Source organism: Anomaloglossus baeobatrachus, assembly GCF_048569485.1.
Source record: "Anomaloglossus baeobatrachus isolate aAnoBae1 chromosome 10 unlocalized genomic scaffold, aAnoBae1.hap1 SUPER_10_unloc_1, whole genome shotgun sequence".
Taxonomy (NCBI): domain Eukaryota; kingdom Metazoa; phylum Chordata; class Amphibia; order Anura; family Aromobatidae; genus Anomaloglossus; species Anomaloglossus baeobatrachus.
In genome coordinates this window covers 516,231-535,030 of record NW_027441824.1, presented here as the reverse complement: position 1 = coordinate 535,030, position 18,800 = coordinate 516,231, and the positions used below count along the sequence as shown (strand labels likewise).

The following is an 18,800-nucleotide window of genomic DNA, read 5'->3' as shown; positions in this document are numbered from 1 at the left end:
ATGAGGAAGGAAGGAGGTGGGCGGGATGTTCCGGCCACTCATCTCCGCCCCTCCGCTGCTATTGGGCGGTCGCTCAGTGACGTCGCTGTGACGCCGCACGGACCGCCCCCTTAGAAAGGAGGCGGTTCGCCGGACACAGCGACGTCGCCGGGCAGGTAAGTATGTGTGACGGGTCTGGTCGGTGTTGTGCGGCATGGGCAGCGATTTGCCCGTGTCGCGCAACAGATGGGGGCGGGTACCCACACTAGCGATATCGGGACCGATATCGCAGTGTGTAAAGTAGCCTTTAGTCACATGACCAAGACTGTATCTGTGTCCCTACAACACACTTGAGACAAATGTGTGTGTGAGCCTGCATTGTGGGGTATATATAATATATTATAGAGCTGGGAAGGATCATTCTAAGCAGTGAGCTGTTCCAGTATTTGTAGGAAAATACCCAGTAGAAGCATCAAACACAGCACCAATACCTCCCATCAGTATTCCACCACAGTGCCATGTAACCCATGCCCTACACTCCCATCTACACCAATACTATACAGGCACAAACTAGTATATCTGACTAAAAGCCCCCAAAATATGAAGAACGGCCTATAGTTGAGTGTGGATATAAAATCTATGTGAGCAGAGCTAGAATAGAAATCACTGATCGCATTGAAGTCATTCTGACCATAAATCACCATGATATCAAGGTGAGGAGTTGTGTGTTACTGCTAGGAGGAAAGGGTTAACAGTGGAATATTAAGGTGCATTTCTGTGTGCAGTGTTACTAGTCAATGTAACAATTCAGTATGAGCTGCTCTTGGTGCCGGGGGAGGGAGATGCTCTCCTGAGCAAGATAGATGGGGAATGAACATGATATCTATATAGTGTAAGGCAGGGGGTCTCAAACCAGGTGATCATGTCTGATCAACTGGTTACATTATGTCTGATTACCTTGTCTAACAGTTTTTTCTCCCCTTTCTTTACCTTCCAGGTTCCCATAGTCACGTGAAATATCCCTGTTGCACTTGATTACGGCTCACTATTCACTATAGGATGTCTTATATCTAACATCACACTCTCACCCATCAGCACTCTATAGGTTTGTATAAGGTATGCGCTTACACATCCGGTCCTCCATAGGTATTTCCACTTATGTAACACTATCCCTATGATCACTCATAACTCATACCCTTGTAGTCAATTACAGCCTCCTCTCTCCCCCCCTCCCCTTCTCCCTTTCCATCTATAATTTTGCCAGTACAATATTAGTTTACATTAGGCACACACTCACATATTCCTTTCCTTAGTGATTTATTGTAATTCACATTCACATACAATTCTCTATGCCTGCCCCATTACTACATTCATACCTACTTGACCCTATCCTGATACCCCTTGTCTCACCTTGTTGGTCCCTACACCTGTTATCATGTCCTTTCCTGTGTCTGTCTTGTCACACAACACATTTTAGCATATAACTTGTGCTCCTTATTACCTGTCCTGCCTATTAGAATTACGTCCATTATGTCCATGCATGGCCCAATGAATCAAGTCTGTACTTCATATTCCCATGGGCTGCTTATGACTGTGTAAAATAGTATTGATTCATGATGGATTTCAGACTACATGTAGATATCTTCAGTCTTTCTATCCACATCATTTAAATGAACATTATCCATGCAGCTTGAAATCCATCCAATAAGAGAAGCAACCTTGTACAACCAATCTGATAAGGGCACAGTATATCCTAAGGGAAGGTTATGGCTATAAAAGGGGACTTCTTGGAGTCACCAGGTTGTTGATGGATGTTGCATGATCTAGTCTAAGCTCTTAGGAGCTGGCTAGGGGATCAGAACCAGGATGCCTTGTGGACTCGGTCTAGGGACTTTGGCTTCAACTAGAGGATCACTTGGCTACATGGCTTCAATCTAGGGGCTCCAATTCCGATTGGAGATCATAACCGCAATCTAGGGATTTCGACTCCGGCTGCCAGGATTATACCATATCATCATACCAGAGACTACTTAAGGAAGAAACCCAGGTTGGACAATTTTGTCACCTGGCTACAGACTTTGCAGACCTCAGCCAGCTTCCTAAATCTGGCGCTATTCTATTGTCGGTGGGTGCCCGACAAATTACACAGCTATGTAAAATTTTGGTTTATGAAACTTCAAATCCAGTGACTGATTATTATGTTTTCTAATGTCCTGATTTAAAAAAAAAAATAAATATTTTTTTTTAACCATCAAATATTGATTTTGTACAATCCATGTGTGAAGTTACATACAAGTGACATGAACAAGAAAAATACTTATTGTAACCAAAAATATTCACAATTTTATATATAAAATACATTTATTTATTGTACAGTCATTCTGCAACTTTATTAGAAATTTATTCTTGCACTTTTTCCTTTTCTCTAGATCCCCCTTTTCTCTTATAGAAGGCCTGTGGATCTTCTCTGTGAAGCATCCGGCAATCATGTTCACGTTTCATTTACTTTGGTATCGTCGTTCCATCTCCTTGATATTCCGATGAAAACCTTCTTGTTCTTCCCACCAGCACCAAGGTTTTCAGACAAGTAGTCCAAATAGGAATGTAAAAAATGTAACTTCAAATTCATTAGACAACCCAAGGCTTTGAAACGTTTCAGCATGTTCAGCATACACACATACATATGTGACGCCCTGACACTGCAGATAGTCACACATAGGCCCCCGCATAACAACTTCCCTCACCTAAGTCACACAAAGCCAACCAGAAAACCCTAGTCACCTCCCCTAGGGAAAGACAGGCACACCAGTGGGCAGGACCAGACGGAAGGAAACGCCCACCTAGGGGTCTGGAGACCCCGGGGCAGGAAAAAGGAGTCAGTTGTTTTTAAGGAGAGTTGTGGAGTGAGGAGTAAGGAGTGGAGTCCAGGCCTCTGCTTTAGACCTGAGGCTGAACTGACAGGTTAGTTAACCCCGCTTAACTAACTTAAGACAACAAATGGGCTGCAATGCTGAGAACCTGCTTACCTACGTAACTGATGAGGGAGGATGTCGCAAATCCATGGGAAGATGTTCAAGCTCTCCTGCAGTTCTTGGTGGTCCGTACAGTCTGACCACTTCGAATTCTGAAAGGCACTCTTACCCTTTCTACCCTGGAACGAAGCTTACGCAAATAAACCTGCTTGACCCTGGAATTGTTGACTCCGGTCTTCCTTTCATACCCCACACCTCCATTCCCATTTCTTATTTAAAAGTAATTACACAGACACAAATTTATCTTTGGATAATTTTGGCCATAGCAGCCATTTTATTAACAAGAATACATAACCAATTAAATTTGCAATGTGGTAAGGTCCTTGAAGCTACCAAAACCCTGGTGATTCCCATAACCGAGCAATAAAAAACCTCAACTTGCTCCCAGCCGTTACCCACACTGGCTCAGGAGCACCAAATTATAAGGGTTAATCCTCCGTCAACCCCAACCACACCCCCAGGGGCCCCGACATACCCCGTCGGGGTTCCCCCCCAAAATCACCAGGGGACCATCAATTCTGCCAATGAGGGGATCCATACCCGGATGAATCCCCGAACCAATTTTAAACCAACTTCAAGGACCCACCAATAAACAACACCACAACGAAGGCACCTTGAAACCCTTCAAGTGCCTGAGACCCCCCGCAAGCAAAGGGCCCTCTCAATACCTCCCTGCAAGCCAAGAGCCCATAAGTCAGTTCCCACCGCATTAAGGTGTACCCCGTCAGCCAACCAAAATTCCTCTTCCGTCCTTTCCAACTCAACATGCCGTATTGCTATACCCCCGTTCCGACTAACAAACTTCGAGATCGCCCTATTAACCTTCGCCCGCGCCTTGTTCAACCTGTCAACTGACCGCGCTTTCTGCCAACTCTTTCTCGCTACTATCTCTGACCAGACTATCGTTAGACCTGGAAACGACGCCCATAACCGTAACAAATCATGTTTGATGTCCTTTATCAAGATTCGAAAAGGACGCCCACCCAAATCATTCCCCCCGGCATGCAACACTAAGATGTCAGGAGGTCTGTCCAACCGGGCGTATCTATGCACCTCCTGCACCCTAACCCCCGAACACCGAGCCATCGCACGAGAGCCAGGTCCTTCTCAAAACCTAGCTGTCTCCAGTTCCATCTCGCGTCCGCTCGTCGGGCTCCCCAATACACATAAGAGTGGCCAAGGATCCAGACCAGGGAAGGAAGGGGGGGTGCTTCTGCAATACAAAATGTACAGACGACACCATTTTATTGCCTCACCAAACCAAATTGACAAAAAACACACACTCTCACCCCCCCCATTGCTACCCTAATACCCTAATACCCCCCCCCTTTTCCCCTCAATTGCCAACAACCACCTGGGGACGTACATACGACTTAAAGCGCTGCGACTTCCACCTACCAATCTGCTTAACTGTCTCCTCCGGTAGGCCGCATATAGAGGCCTCCGTCGCTGCCCCAATCCGAAAGACTTCGGATCTAACCCCAACGACTTCAAACATGCCCTAAAAACACTCACAAATTGGTATCTCGATAAAAAGATATATGTAATAAGGGGCCATCCACCTTCGGACGGATCTGTTGAAAATTCCCGAGACACTTGAACGGGCACATATCAGATGCCACAACCATCCCCAAACGGACTAGTCTACCCACACCTCTCTGATCAGTTTTCGATTTCCTAATCCAAAATTCAACTCCGTTTTCCACTGACATAATGTCACCCCAATCCAAGCCCCCGGGGAACGCCTTACTGGGCGATACCAACTCCCCAACCCGCAGGGCTCCAAAAAACGCCAAAGAAAAGGCTAACTTAAACAAACTCACCTCAAACGGAGATAGACAAACCCCCCACAACGCCCTACCCAGCCGGGTAGGGACCCAGCCCAGCCCAGCTGGGACCCAGTTTGAGCGAGGAACGGAACAAGTCCTTCCCACACCAAGGTTTGCAGGCCCTACCTCAGTCAGGGTTTCACCCACACTCTACAGCTCCGGAATGTCATGCTCTTCAGCCTCCTCCTCCTCCTGCGCATCCTCATCCACTTTACCCTCCACACCAGTCCCAAGCTGGAAGCACTGCAGCACTGCCTCGGCGAAGCGGCAACAGGCTGTGCTGCAGCTAATCTGCATAGGTGACAAACCCCACAATGCAGAAGAGGTGTGGACAGCTCTAAAACAGCATGCAGATCACTGGCTCACACCTCTGAACCTAAAGCCAGGAAAGGTTGTGTGTGACAATGGCCGGAACCTGGTGGCGGCTTTGAGGCGAGGCCAGCTGACACATGTTCCATGCGTGGCCCATGTGCTCAACCTCGTGGTTCAGCGGTTTCTAAACTCATACCCAGAGCTGTCTGATCTGCTGGTAAAAGTTCGCCGCCTGTCTGCACATTTTCGAAAGTCACCTACTGCTTCAGCCGGCCTTGCCGGCTTTCAGCGTCATTTGCATCTTCCGGCTCAGAGACTGGTGTGTGATGTCCCCACGCATTGGAATTCAACTCTGCACATGTTGATCAGGATATGTGAGCAGAAGAGGGCAGTTGTTGAGTACCTGCATCACCTAAGCCATCGGGAAATGGGTCAAACTCCACACATAACACCTGAGGAGTGGAGATGGATGTCCGACCTATGTACCATCCTCCAAAACTTTGAGGACTCCACCAAGATGGTGAGCGGCGATGACGCCATTATTAGCGTCACCATACCGCTTCTCTGCCTTCTAAAACGGTCTCTGCTCAAAACCAAACATGATGCATTGCAGGCGGAACACGATGAGTTGGAGCAAGAAACAGTAGTGGGTGTGGGTGATAACACACAGCCCAGCCTCGTCTCATCACAACGTGCAGTGGAGGACTATGACGAGGAGGAAGATGAAGACATGGAGCAACTCTCCGACCAAATTGAGGATATGACATGCATACCAGTCATATGCTCAGTTCAGCGTGGCTGGCCAGAGGACAGGGTAGATGAGGAGGAGGAGGAGGAGAAGGAGGAGGACAGCATGTTCAGTCATCGTGTTGGTCTGGATATTGAAGTGATGGCTGTTAAGAGTCTGGCGCACATGGATGACTTTATGGTAAGCTGCCTGTCTCGTGACCCTCGCGTTAAGAACATCTTGGCCGACAATCATTACTGGTTGGTAACACTGTTAGACCCACGCTACAAGGAGAACTTTATGTCTCTTATTCCCGAGGCGGAGAGGTCAGCCAAAATGCAGCAGTTCTGGAAGGCCATAGTCACGGAAGTAGGCAAAGCATTCTCTTCACAAAACGCTAGCGTCATAATTGTAACACTATTAGTTAAAAGAAAGGGATAAACTGTAAAAAAAACAAAATAAGGCATAACTTTTTTTTAACATCAATTTTTTTTTTTTAGATTTAACCAAAGAATGTGCACATTTGTTATAATAAACAAGTGAAAAATGTTGAAAATCAGTCATCCAAAGGTGTGTGAAAAAAAAATATATATATGGTACCAATAAAAATGTCACTTTGTCCTGCAAAGAATGCAGCCCCCCACATTATTTTTTTCCTCTGTGCGGCCCATACACCCAGCCGAGTTTGAGACCCCCTGCCTTACACTATATAGATATCATGTTCATTCCCCATCTATCTTGCTCAGGAGAGCATCTCCCTCCCCCGGCACCAAGAGCAGCTCATACTGAATTGTTACAATGACTACATTGACACCCCCATACTTTGCACTGACGAGGGGCAAGCACCCAGAAACACCGTGTCAGCAAATTGGGATTCTGATCTGGCTTATATATCCTGAGTCATATTGCAATGGATTGTTGAAAATCCACTTGTGACTTTTAGGATCGCTACTTCCAATAGGTGGCGCTGTGCTAGAGTTTGTCTCCTTTACTGGAGAGACAATTTGTACATTGACTAGTAACACTGCACACAGAAATGCACCTTAATATTCCACTGTTAACCCTTTCCTCCCAGCAGTAACACACAACTCCTCACCTTGATATCATGGTGATTTATGGTCAGAATGACTTCAATGCGATCAGTGATTTCTATTCTAGCTCTGCTCACATAGATTTTATATCCACACTCAACTATAGGCCGTTCTTCATATTTTGGGGGTTTTTAGTCAGATATACTAGTTTGTGCCTGTATAGTATTGGTGTAGATGGGAGTGTAGGGCATGGGTTACATGGCACTGTGGTGGGATACTGATGGGAGGTATTGGTGCTGTGTTTGAGGCTTCTACTGGGTATTTTCCTACAAATACTGGAACAGCTCACTGCTTAGAATGATCCTTCCCAGCTCTATAATATATTATATATACCCCACAATGCAGGCTCACACACACATTTGTCTCAAGTGTGTTGTAGGGACACAGATACAGTCTTGGTCATGTGACTAAAGGCTACTTTACACACTGCGATATCGGTCCTGATATCGCTAGTGTGGGTACCCGCCCCCATCTGTTGCGCGACACGGGCAAATTGCTGCCCATGCTGCACAACACCGAACAGAACCAGTCACACATACTTACCTGCCCGGCGACGTCGCTGTGACCGGCGAACCGCCTCCTTTCTAAGGGGGCGGTTCGTGCGGCGTCACAGCAACGTCACTGAGCGACCGCCCAATAGCAGTGGAGGGGCGGAGATGAGTGGCCGGAACATCCCGCCCACCTCCTTCCTTCCTCATAGCGGCTTTGAGGCAGGTAAGGAGAGGTTCCTCGTTTCTGCGGTGTCACACGGAGCAATGTGTGCTGCCGCAGGAGCGACGAACTACATCGTTACTGCTGCAGTAACGATAATCGAGAATGGAGACCCATGTCACCGATGAGCGATTTTGCACGTTTTTGCAACGATGCAAAATCGCTCATCGGTGTCACACGCAGCAACATCGCTAATGCGGCCGGATGTGCGTCACAAATTCCGTGACCCCAACGACTCCGCATTAGCGATGTCGCAGCGTGTAAAGCCCCCTTTAGTGGGAGTGGTGTACAGGGTCTTAGCAGTAAAGAGTATTCCATATTTCTGCCAGATACCCACAGAGATATTGAAATCTGAAAAAAGAGACTTCTGCTCATTGAAGGTAAGAACTGCTCACATAGCGTTCAACTCCACAGCAAACGTGTGCTCTAGCACTGGCATCTCAGCAGGGATATTCCCCTACTACACATGTGTGTCTGGGTCGCTGTGACAGTTTACAGGACATAACTCAGGGCACCTAGACAGAAGGCAGAGGGACTACTTTCTATTTCTGGTGTAGAGCTTAGTACAATATATATATATATACTATTACATGTGACACATGTACCTTGTATTACCATTATTCGCTGTATATGAACCCCTTTTCTCCGGGCATTATTTGTCTATAGCATTTTTCACGAACCTGAGGCAACTGAGAACCCTTCAGTGAAGGAATTCCACTAACCCTCACAATACCAACCAGGGGCCTCCCTGCAGTAACTCAGGTAGTTGTACCCATTCTCTTTCCGCATTCTATGTGTTCTTCTTCTTTCTTCTTTTTTTTCTTTTTTCTTCTTTTTATTTCTATCATGTAGTTCAGGGGTTTATAGATATATGTCCTGCATCTCATATTTCCTTTAGTGGTGCTTCTTACCCATTCTCATATCATTTACCCTAGTATTTCATGATCCTGAGGCGACTGAGAACCCTTTAATAAAGGAATCCTTTTTCACTTGAATTGTCAAGTGATACTTACCAGTGACTATCACGTAATGTTACAGGTAGTTGCATTTTCTTCCTCTTCTTTCTCTCCTTTCTTCTTTGTCACACGGTCCATTGTGTTATAGCCCACGTGTCATGATAACACTTGTACCATCTTTTCATTTAGATTCCACCTACAATTATTTACCGATTCCAGTTCTGAAATAGGCTTTCATCATCTACTCACTAGAATTCTCAAGTGCATAAGGTACTGAGACATATACATGTTCACACCATTATAAAGAACAAAGTATAAACATTGAGGTTTTTCTCACACCCATGTTCCTGTGTTCTTTGATATGATATGTGTTCATTTCCTTCACTATATAGGATTGCAAGTTTTCCATTTGTACCTTAATGGCAATGACGCTATACAATTGAACACATATCATCCTGTTATCCATATAGGTGTGTATTTACCTGCTTGACTATTTTTGGTTGTTTGATCCAGAATGTTTCTCCAGATAGGTCATGTGGAAATTTTCTTTCCTCAGTACAAATGTTTTCACTATGGCTTTGGAAAAATTTTTTGTATGTGCATCATGGTTATTTGACCCATTGTACTCTCAAGTAGCAATATATTGTACTGTTATGTTGTACTATGTACTAATTACGTGTTTATATGGTTTTGTAACCCTTTATGATCTTAGATAACTTTATCCTTGATAAAGACCTAAAAACAAGGTCGAAACGTTGGATGAATTATCCTTTTGCACAAATAAAGAATTTTCAGCATTCCAAGAGTTCTTTTCTTACGTTATTGATCACTATAGTGTGCCAGAGCTATTTCTATTGAATTGACTCTTATTTTTTCTGAGCACCTGCTATATACACAGTGAGCCAGACATATTCAAGTTTCATTCAGAAGGCAGAGGGAAGCCTTAGCATTTGAGCCTATATCTTGGCTTGTGAGCATTAGAACAGGCCGGCGATTACAGGGTAACATGAAAAATGTCCAGCTTGCATTATGACTAGAACATGACAATATCCTTTTAAGTACTAACCTATGATGCGTTCCTAAGCAGTTGATGTTATATGTTCTACATTTCATTTTCTGCATACTTTACAAGTAGTAGAATTTGCTTTGATATAGGCAACTGGATTTTCACAATGAAAAGGCAAAGGATAACGCCCGAAAAAGACGCCATACATTATGTCAGTGCCATCACTGACAAACCTGGATTGACCATGAAATACATCAATCCCCTTAAAGGTGAGTTAAAACAAGTTTTAACTAAATTGCCTTAATATTGTCATGCATTAGAATGACTGTCTTAGGTAATGATAAATATTTTCTACAGGAAGAGGAGTGTTTGCTGAAACTGAAATCGAAAAAGGGAGTTTTGTTGCAGAATATCGAGGCGAGCTCACGTATGCACTTACGATGGTAGACAACTACTCGAGATTTATGGTTGTGGTACAAGTCAAAGATCTAATGGCCCATACTGCAGCGAAGGTCTTCCAAGCACACTTATGCAGACCTCATGGCTACTCAGAGAGAGTCCTCACAGATCAAGGCACTGCCTTTGAAGCGGAAATCTTCAAGGACTTCTGCAGCTTTTACCGATGCAGGAAGATGCGCACTACACCCTACCATGCTCAAACCAATGGTTATCAACCTGCTCAGGACTTTACCCCATATTCCAGATGTGGCCTTACAAGTGATTTATAGAGGGTTAACAATACGTTGGGATCACCGGATCTAATCTCCCTTTTTATACACCCTAAAATCTTGTTTGCTTTAGAATAAACAATAACATCATAAAGGTATAGCAGTACCGTTTCAAAGTTTCGGTGTCCCAAGCAGCATTCCATCAGCCTCTGGAAGGTTCCTGGCAAATTGCACAGCTCGAAGGGCATGCTTTTGAACTCGCAGAGACCCATCGGGGTGGCAAAGGCGGTCTTCTCCCGGTCTGCCTCAGCAACGGACACTTGCCAATAGCGACTAGTGAGATCAAGGGTAGAAAAATAATTTGCAGTTCTCAATGCAGCTAGCTATTCCTCAATACAGGGGAGTGGTGCTGTCCTTCTTCTTTAACAGGACCAACGGAGCTGCCCAGAGGCTACAACTGTCACGGATAACCCCAGCCTCCTTCATGTTGCTCAACATGTCCTTGGTACACTGGTAATGTGCAGGTAGTTTTGGCTTATATCTCTCTTTGATGGGTGGGTGTGCACTTGTGGGGATGTAGTGTTTGACCCCTTTTATTCTTCAAAAGTCTAGCGGATGTTTGCTGAAGACTTGCTCGTATTCTTGCACTAGCCTGTAGACCCCCTTCTTGTGATGTGAAGGTGTGGAGTCAGTGCCTACGTGTAATTCCTTACACCACTCCTCTGGCTGACTTGGTGAGCTGTCACTGAATGGGTGGGCTGAAGCAATGGTGGATGCTGCTGTTTGGATAGCATGTGTATCTACTGAGAACAGCTTATCAATGGTGGCAAATCGGAGCAGCTTAATCTCTTGCTCTCCGCAGTTCAACACTCTCATGGGCACTCTTCCCTTCCATATTAATGAATAAAACTATGATGTAAATAGCATATAGATACCCCACAAATGCAGATAAAAGTAGGTTATGGGAAAAGGGGGAAGAGAGAAACAGGAAAATAGTGGAATAAAGTATACCTTCCAGGTGGGAGAGGAAATGGCAGCACAGCCAGTGGAGGTGAAGCAAGGGGAGCCTGCAACTAAAGAGTTGAGAGCGTTATCACATGGTGACTGAGCCTGATTGTAACGGGAGCATAGAGGTGCCGATCCTGTCTTACCTGCGTTGGTGTAGAAGTGGGTGTCCTGTGGTGGAGTCAGCTGTGTGCAGTGGTGGCCGTGGGTTCTTTTATGTGCGACCGTAGTAATAGCTGCGCCCACTTCCTGTATGGGAGTGGAATGCAGTGAGGCTAATGGAACGCACGCCTGCGCATTTGTGTTTAACGTCGCGCATGTGCAGAACGGAGAAAAGGCTGCGCTCACTTCCTAATGAAAGGGAGTGAGACGCAGCTGGGAAGGGAAGGGAAAAGATTAGGGTTTGGGGATGATGAAAGGGCTTTCTACGGGCAAGGATGGCAAAGGGTGGCAGTGACGGAAAGTCAGGCAGCCTGTCCTGTCCTGTCCTGTCCGTCCGTCTTTTTGTATCATGAATTGGAAAGACTGCAAGGGGGAGGGGAGGTGCTTGGAGGAGGAGGAGTTATTCAGATTAATTGCAGTGGGCGGCGGCTGCAAAAAGCATCATTCTTCTTGTTTTTGCTCTGCAAAACAGCCTTTTCAAGGGTTGGCTTGGGTGACAAAATGTCTTCTGTAGGCGTGGGTTTGTCTCCCTCTCCCTAAGATGTGTCCGGTATAGGCCAGGGTGCCACTCAAGGCCGTAACCAATTCGGGTTATAGCTTCTCGGCCTTTTGGCTAAGATCAAGTGTAGTTTCGGAGGACGCTACCTTGGTCGGTACTGGAAGGTGCCTGGGATTGCACGTCTGCCGGCCTTGAGGAAGTGTGTGCGCCTTCTGGTGACACATAGCCCTCTTGTGCCTGGACGGTTCCCAGGCAACGGGAGGCGATCACCTTTGTTATTTTGAAGTCCTACTGATAAACAGAAAAAAAAAAAAATTAAATCTGTTCTTATCAGTTTAATATCTGATACGTCCCCTCTCTGGGGACCATATATTAAATGGATTTTTAGAACAAGGAGATGGAAAAAATCTTGCTCTGTCCACTCCACGCATTGACCTGGTATTGCAGTACCTCCAGGACCGGTGCACCCCTTCTTAACCCAGTTTCCAAAAGCAGAACTCAATTCACCTGATTCAAATGAGCCCCATTAGTGAATTGAAAGAAAGCAAAAACTTTATATGCACCTCAATTTGGCCAATTCACTTTTCACACTTTCACCCTTTTTTTTATCTTTCACACCTTTTACTTGCTTTATTGATGCAAAAGCTGTGCCAAATAGCAAACTCATCTCCACTCAACTTGACCAACTCTGCTATGTCCCGTGCAGTATCTTATTCTCAGTCTTATCTAGATCATTTGCAATTGAATAGAATAGATCCCTTTTGGACACATTGGATTCAGCTGCTGCAGTGACTGCAGGTGTTAGAAGATGCAGACTTGGCATCAGGTGCTGTCTATCAGATTCCACTCCAATTAAAGCTTCCATTGTTTTTCGGTGTTTTCTTTGAGCAATGATGATGTCTTTAGTGATCTGTTGGCTCCCTCTCCTGGAGGAAGAGTTTGCTTGCTCTTGGACTTTCAAAAAGAGAGGTCATGATAGACATTTAGCTTCTGAGCCCAATTGGGGACAGTCATGGGTGATGAATGTTTTGCAACCTGCTGCGAAGCCTGATACCGCAATATAAGGAACGTCAAATACTAAGAATGGGCGGCCTATGAAAGAATTAGTACTTTCATTAAGCATACTTAAACGGCTAATTGGGAATAGACAAACTGTAAAAAGCCCTCTGAGAAAGCCCCTCTCTAACCTTTGTTAGTAAGCTTTTCTGTAGTCTGCCTGTTGATGTATTTTCCGTTTGAACAGTGCACAACATGAAGTGACGGAACACTGGCTTGTCACAATGTCCCCCGCTGACATCACGATAGCGCTGCTGCCTAGAAAGCCAGCTGCGCAGCAGAAGTTGCTCTTTGGGTGGGATGGTGGGCTAATGTATCTATTCCTGCTTGGTGTGAGTTTGACATGATCTAGAGCAACGAGTTCCAGCGGCTAGCGGTTGATTATTGGCTGTAATGGGGCTTTCTGGCTGGTGCCAGCCTTTCTTCTTAGCACACAGGAACCACAATCCCTACACCATGCTTCGATGGATTCTCTCATCCCAGCCCAGTAAAACTACATATTTCACACAGTTATAAGCAGCCCATGGGCATTCACCTGGATTAAAACCCATAACAGCTCATAGACCAAACAATCAATCTACCACTGGACCAAAGACAGGAAGCTAAATCCACTGCCTGCGGTAACTAACTTAATCCTATAGTCTACTCACACAACAAACCCAAGAGAAAGGAAAAAAACATGGCTTCGATTATCCATCCAATGAAAACGCATAACCATTGTGAGCCATTGGACAATGCAATTGCACACATGGTGACATGGTGCACGGCCCAATGAATCAAGTCTGTACTTCATATTCACGGTTTAAGCCCTTGGGTTCTAATGTGTCCAGAGTACATATCCAGAAAGATTCCCTTTCTTTGTGCTAAGCACAAGTCAACAATACGTTGTAAGCAGATTCTATTACCAGTCCCACACCATTTTGTGACGCATAATCGCACAGTGGCCCAATTAAGATTCCAAGTCATCGAACATGTCCCAGCCATACGCAGAGGAGGCGATAGAATTAGGAAGCTCAAAGAAAGGGAATCTTTCTGGATATATACTCTGGGCACGTTGGAACCCAAGGGCTTAAACCATGAATATGAAGAACCGACTTGATTCATTGGGCCGTGCACATTTTTTCTAACGCCCGGTTCTTTTTCGTGTTCACACTATATATGGTTCCAGTATGTATGGAGTTCCATTCTTCCTTGTTTTTTATTTGTCAATATTAAAACAGTAATCTGAACACATTCGCGCAAAAATGAAATGACCACAATTTTCTCCAAAACTATAACAGATGCAAACTTGTCCTGTGTGGTGGAGATGAGATTCGATAAAGTAAGTGGAAATCCAGTAAAAGTTTCATTTGGCTACTTTGCACTCTCGAGATAATCGTCACCATGTGCCAAAGGCAATATTAAAACAGTAATCTGAACACATTCGCGCAAAAATGAAATGACCACAATTTTCTCCAAAACTATAACAGATGCAAACTTGTCCTGTGTGGTGGAGATGAGATTTGATAAAGTAAGTGGAAATCCAGTAAAAGTTTCATTTGGCTACTTTGCACTCTCGAGATAATCGTCACCATGTGCCAAATGCAATAAAAAAGGAATCTGAACACATTCGCGCAAAAATGAAATGACCACAATTTTCTCCAAAACTATAACAGATGCAAACTTGTCCTGTGTGGTGGAGATGAGATTTGATAAAGTAAGTGGAAATCCAGTAAAAGTTTCATTTGGCTACTTTGCACTCTCGAGATAATCGTCACCATGTGCCAAATGCAATAAAAAAGGAATCTGAACACATTCGCGCAAAAATGAAATGACCACAATTTTCTCCAAAACTATAACAGATGCAAACTTGTCCTGTGTGGTGGAGATGAGATTTGATAAAGTAAGTGGAAATCCAGTAAAAGTTTCATTTGGCTACTTTGCACTCTCGAGATAATCGTCACCATGTGCCAAATGCAATATTAAAACAGTAATCTGAACACATTCGCGCAAAAATGAAATGACCACAATTTTCTCCAAAACTATAACAGATGCAAACTTGTCCTGTGTGGTGGAGATGAGATTTGATAAAGTAAGTGGAAATCCAATAAAAGTTTCATTTGGCTACTTTGCACTCTCGAGATAATCGTCACCATGTGCCAAATGCAATAAAAAAGGAATCTGAACACATTCGCGCAAAAATGAAATGACCACAATTTTCTCCAAAACTATAACAGATGCAAACTTGTCCTGTGTGGTGGAGATGAGATTTGATAAAGTAAGTGGAAATCCAGTAAAAGTTTCATTTGGCTACTTTGCACTCTCGAGATAATCGTCACCATGTGCCAAATGCAATATTAAAACAGTAATCTGAACACATTCGCGCAAAAATGAAATGACCACAATTTTCTCCAAAACTATAACAGATGCAAACTTGTCCTGTGTGGTGGAGATGAGATTTGATAAAGTAAGTGGAAATCCAGTAAAAGTTTCATTTGGCTACTTTGCACTCTCGAGATAATCGTCACCATGTGCCAAATGCAATATTAAAACAGGAATCTGAACACATTCGCGCAAAAATGAAATGACCACAATTTTCTCCAAAACTATAACAGATGCAAACTTGTCCTGTGTGGTGGAGATGAGATTTGATAAAGTAAGTGGAAATCCAGTAAAAGTTTCATTTGGCTACTTTGCACTCTCGAGATAATCGTCACCATGTGCCAAATGCAATATTAAAACAGTAATCTGAACACATTCGCGCAAGAGATTTGATAAAGTAAGTGGAAATCCAGTAAAAGTTTCATTTGGCTACTTTGCACTCTCGAGATAATCGTCACCATGTGCCAAATGCAATAAAAAAGGAATCTGAACACATTCGCGCAAAAATGAAATGACCACAATTTTCTCCAAAACTATAAAAGATGCAAACTTGTCCTGTGTGGTGGAGATGAGATTTGATAAAGTAAGTGGAAATCCAGTAAAAGTTTCATTTGGCTACTTTGCACTCTCGAGATAATCGTCACCATGTGCCAAATGCAATAAAAAAGGAATCTGAACACATTCGCGCAAAAATGAAATGACCACAATTTTCTCCAAAACTATAACAGATGCAAACTTGTCCTGTGTGGTGGAGATGAGATTTGATAAAGTAAGTGGAAATCCAGTAAAAGTTTCATTTGGCTACTTTGCACTCTCGAGATAATCGTCACCATGTGCCAAATGCAATAAAAAAGGAATCTGAACACATTCGCGCAAAAATGAAATGACCACAATTTTCTCCAAAACTATAACAGATGCAAACTTGTCCTGTGTGGTGGAGATGAGATTTGATAAAGTAAGTGGAAATCCAGTAAAAGTTTCATTTGGCTACTTTGCACTCTCGAGATAATCGTCACCATGTGCCAAATGCAATATTAAAACAGGAATCTGAACACATTCGCGCAAAAATGAAATGACCACAATTTTCTCCAAAACTATAACAGATGCAAGCTTGTCCTGTGTGGTGGAGATGAGATTTGATAAAGTAAGTGGAAATCCAGTAAAAGTTTTATTTGGCTACTTTGCACTCTCGAGATAATCGTCACCATGTGCCAAATGCTATAAAAAAGGAATCTGAACACATTCGCGCAAAAATGAAATGACCACAATTTTCTCCAAAACTATAACAGATGCAAACTTGTCCTGTGTGGTGGAGATGAGATTTGATAAAGTAAGTGGAAATCCAGTAAAAGTTTCATTTGGCTACTTTGCACTCTCGAGATAATCGTCACCATGTGCCAAATGCAATATTAAAACAGTAATCTGTAATGTAATGTGTAATGTGTTCAGATTCCTTTTTTATTGCATTTGGCACATGGTGACGATTATCTCGAGAGTGCAAAGTAGCCAAATGAAACTTTTACTGGATTTCCACTTACTTTATCAAATCTCATCTCCACCACACAGGAAAAGTTTGCATCTGTTATAGTTTTGGAGAAAATTGTGGTCATTTCATTTTTGCGCGAATGTGTTCAGATTACTGTTTTAATATTGCATTTGGCACATGGTGACGATTATCTCGAGAGTGCAAAGTAGCCAAATGAAACTTTTACTGGATTTCCACTTACTTTATCAAATCTCATCTCCACCCCACAGGACAAGTTTGCATCTGTTATAGTTTTGGAGAAAATTGTGGTCATTTCATTTTTGCGCGAATGTGTTCAGATTCCTTTTTTATTGCATTTGGCACATGGTGACGATTATCTCGAGAGTGCAAAGTAGCCAAATGAAACTTTTACTGGATTTCCACTTACTTTATCAAATCTCATCTCCACCACACAGGACAAGTTTGCATCTGTTATAGTTTTGGAGAAAATTGTGGTCATTTCATTTTTGCGCGAATGTGTTCAGATTCCTTTTTTATTGCATTTGGCACATGGTGACGATTATCTCGAGAGTGCAAAGTAGCCAAATGAAACTTTTACTGGATTTCCACTTACTTTATCAAATCTCATCTCCACCACACAGGACAATTTTGCATCTGTTATAGTTTTGGAGAAAATTGTGGTCATTTCATTTTTGCGCGAATGTGTTCAGATTACTGTTTTAATATTGCATTTGGCACATGGTGACGATTATCTCGAGAGTGCAAAGTAGCCAAATGAAACTTTTACTGGATTTCCACTTACTTTATCAAATCTCATCTCCACCACACAGGACAAGTTTGCATCTGTTATAGTTTTGGAGAAAATTGTGGTCATTTCATTTTTGCGCGAATGTGTTCAGATACCTTTTTTATTGCATTTGGCACATGGTGACGATTATCTCGAGAGTGCAAAGTAGCCAAATGAAACTTTTACTGGATTTCCACTTACTTTATCAAATCTCATCTCCACCACACAGGACAAGTTTGCATCTGTTATAGTTTTGGAGAAAATTGTGGTCATTTCATTTTTGCGCGAATGTGTTCAGATTCCTTTTTTATTGCATTTGGCACATGGTGACGATTATCTCGAGAGTGCAAAGTAGCCAAATGAAACTTTTACTGGATTTCCACTTACTTTATCAAATCTCATCTCCACCACACAGGACAAGTTTGCATCTGTTATAGTTTTGGAGAAAATTGTGGTCATTTCATTTTTGCGCGAATGTGTTCAGATTCCTGTTTTAATATTGCATTTGGCACATGATGACGATTATCTCGAGAGTGCAAAGTAGCCAAATGAAACTTTTACTGGATTTCCACTTACTTTATCAAATCTCATCTCCACCACACAGGACAAGTTTGCATCTGTTATAGTTTTGGAGAAAATTGTGGTCATTTCATTTTTGCGCGAATGTGTTCAGATTACTGTTTTAATATTGCATTTGGCACATGGTGACGATTATCTCGAGAGTGCAAAGTAGCCAAATGAAACTTTTACTGGATTTCCACTTACTTTATCAAATATCATCTCCACCACACAGGACAAGTTTGCATCTGTTATAGTTTTGGAGAAAATTGTGGTCATTTCATTTTTGCGCGAATGTGTTCAGATTCCTTTTTTATTGCATTTGGCACATGGTGACGATTATCTCGAGAGTGCAAAGTAGCCAAATGAAACTTTTTCTGGATTTCCACTTACTTTATCAAATCTCATCTCCACCACACAGGACAAGTTTGCATCTGTTATAGTTTTGGAGAAAATTGTGGTCATTTCATTTTTGCGCGAATGTGTTCAGATTCCTTTTTTATTGCATTTCGCACATGGTGACGATTATCTCGAGAGTGCAAAGTAGCCAAATGAAACTTTTACTGGATTTCCAC

General features: G+C 43.2%; 1 pseudogene; it reads left to right on the top strand.

The window, feature by feature from the left end:
• The first annotated feature begins 12,242 nt into the window (after positions 1–12,242).
• LOC142260346 (U2 spliceosomal RNA) lies at positions 12,243–12,449 on the top strand (annotated as a pseudogene).
• The last annotated feature ends 6,351 nt before the right edge of the window (positions 12,450–18,800 follow it).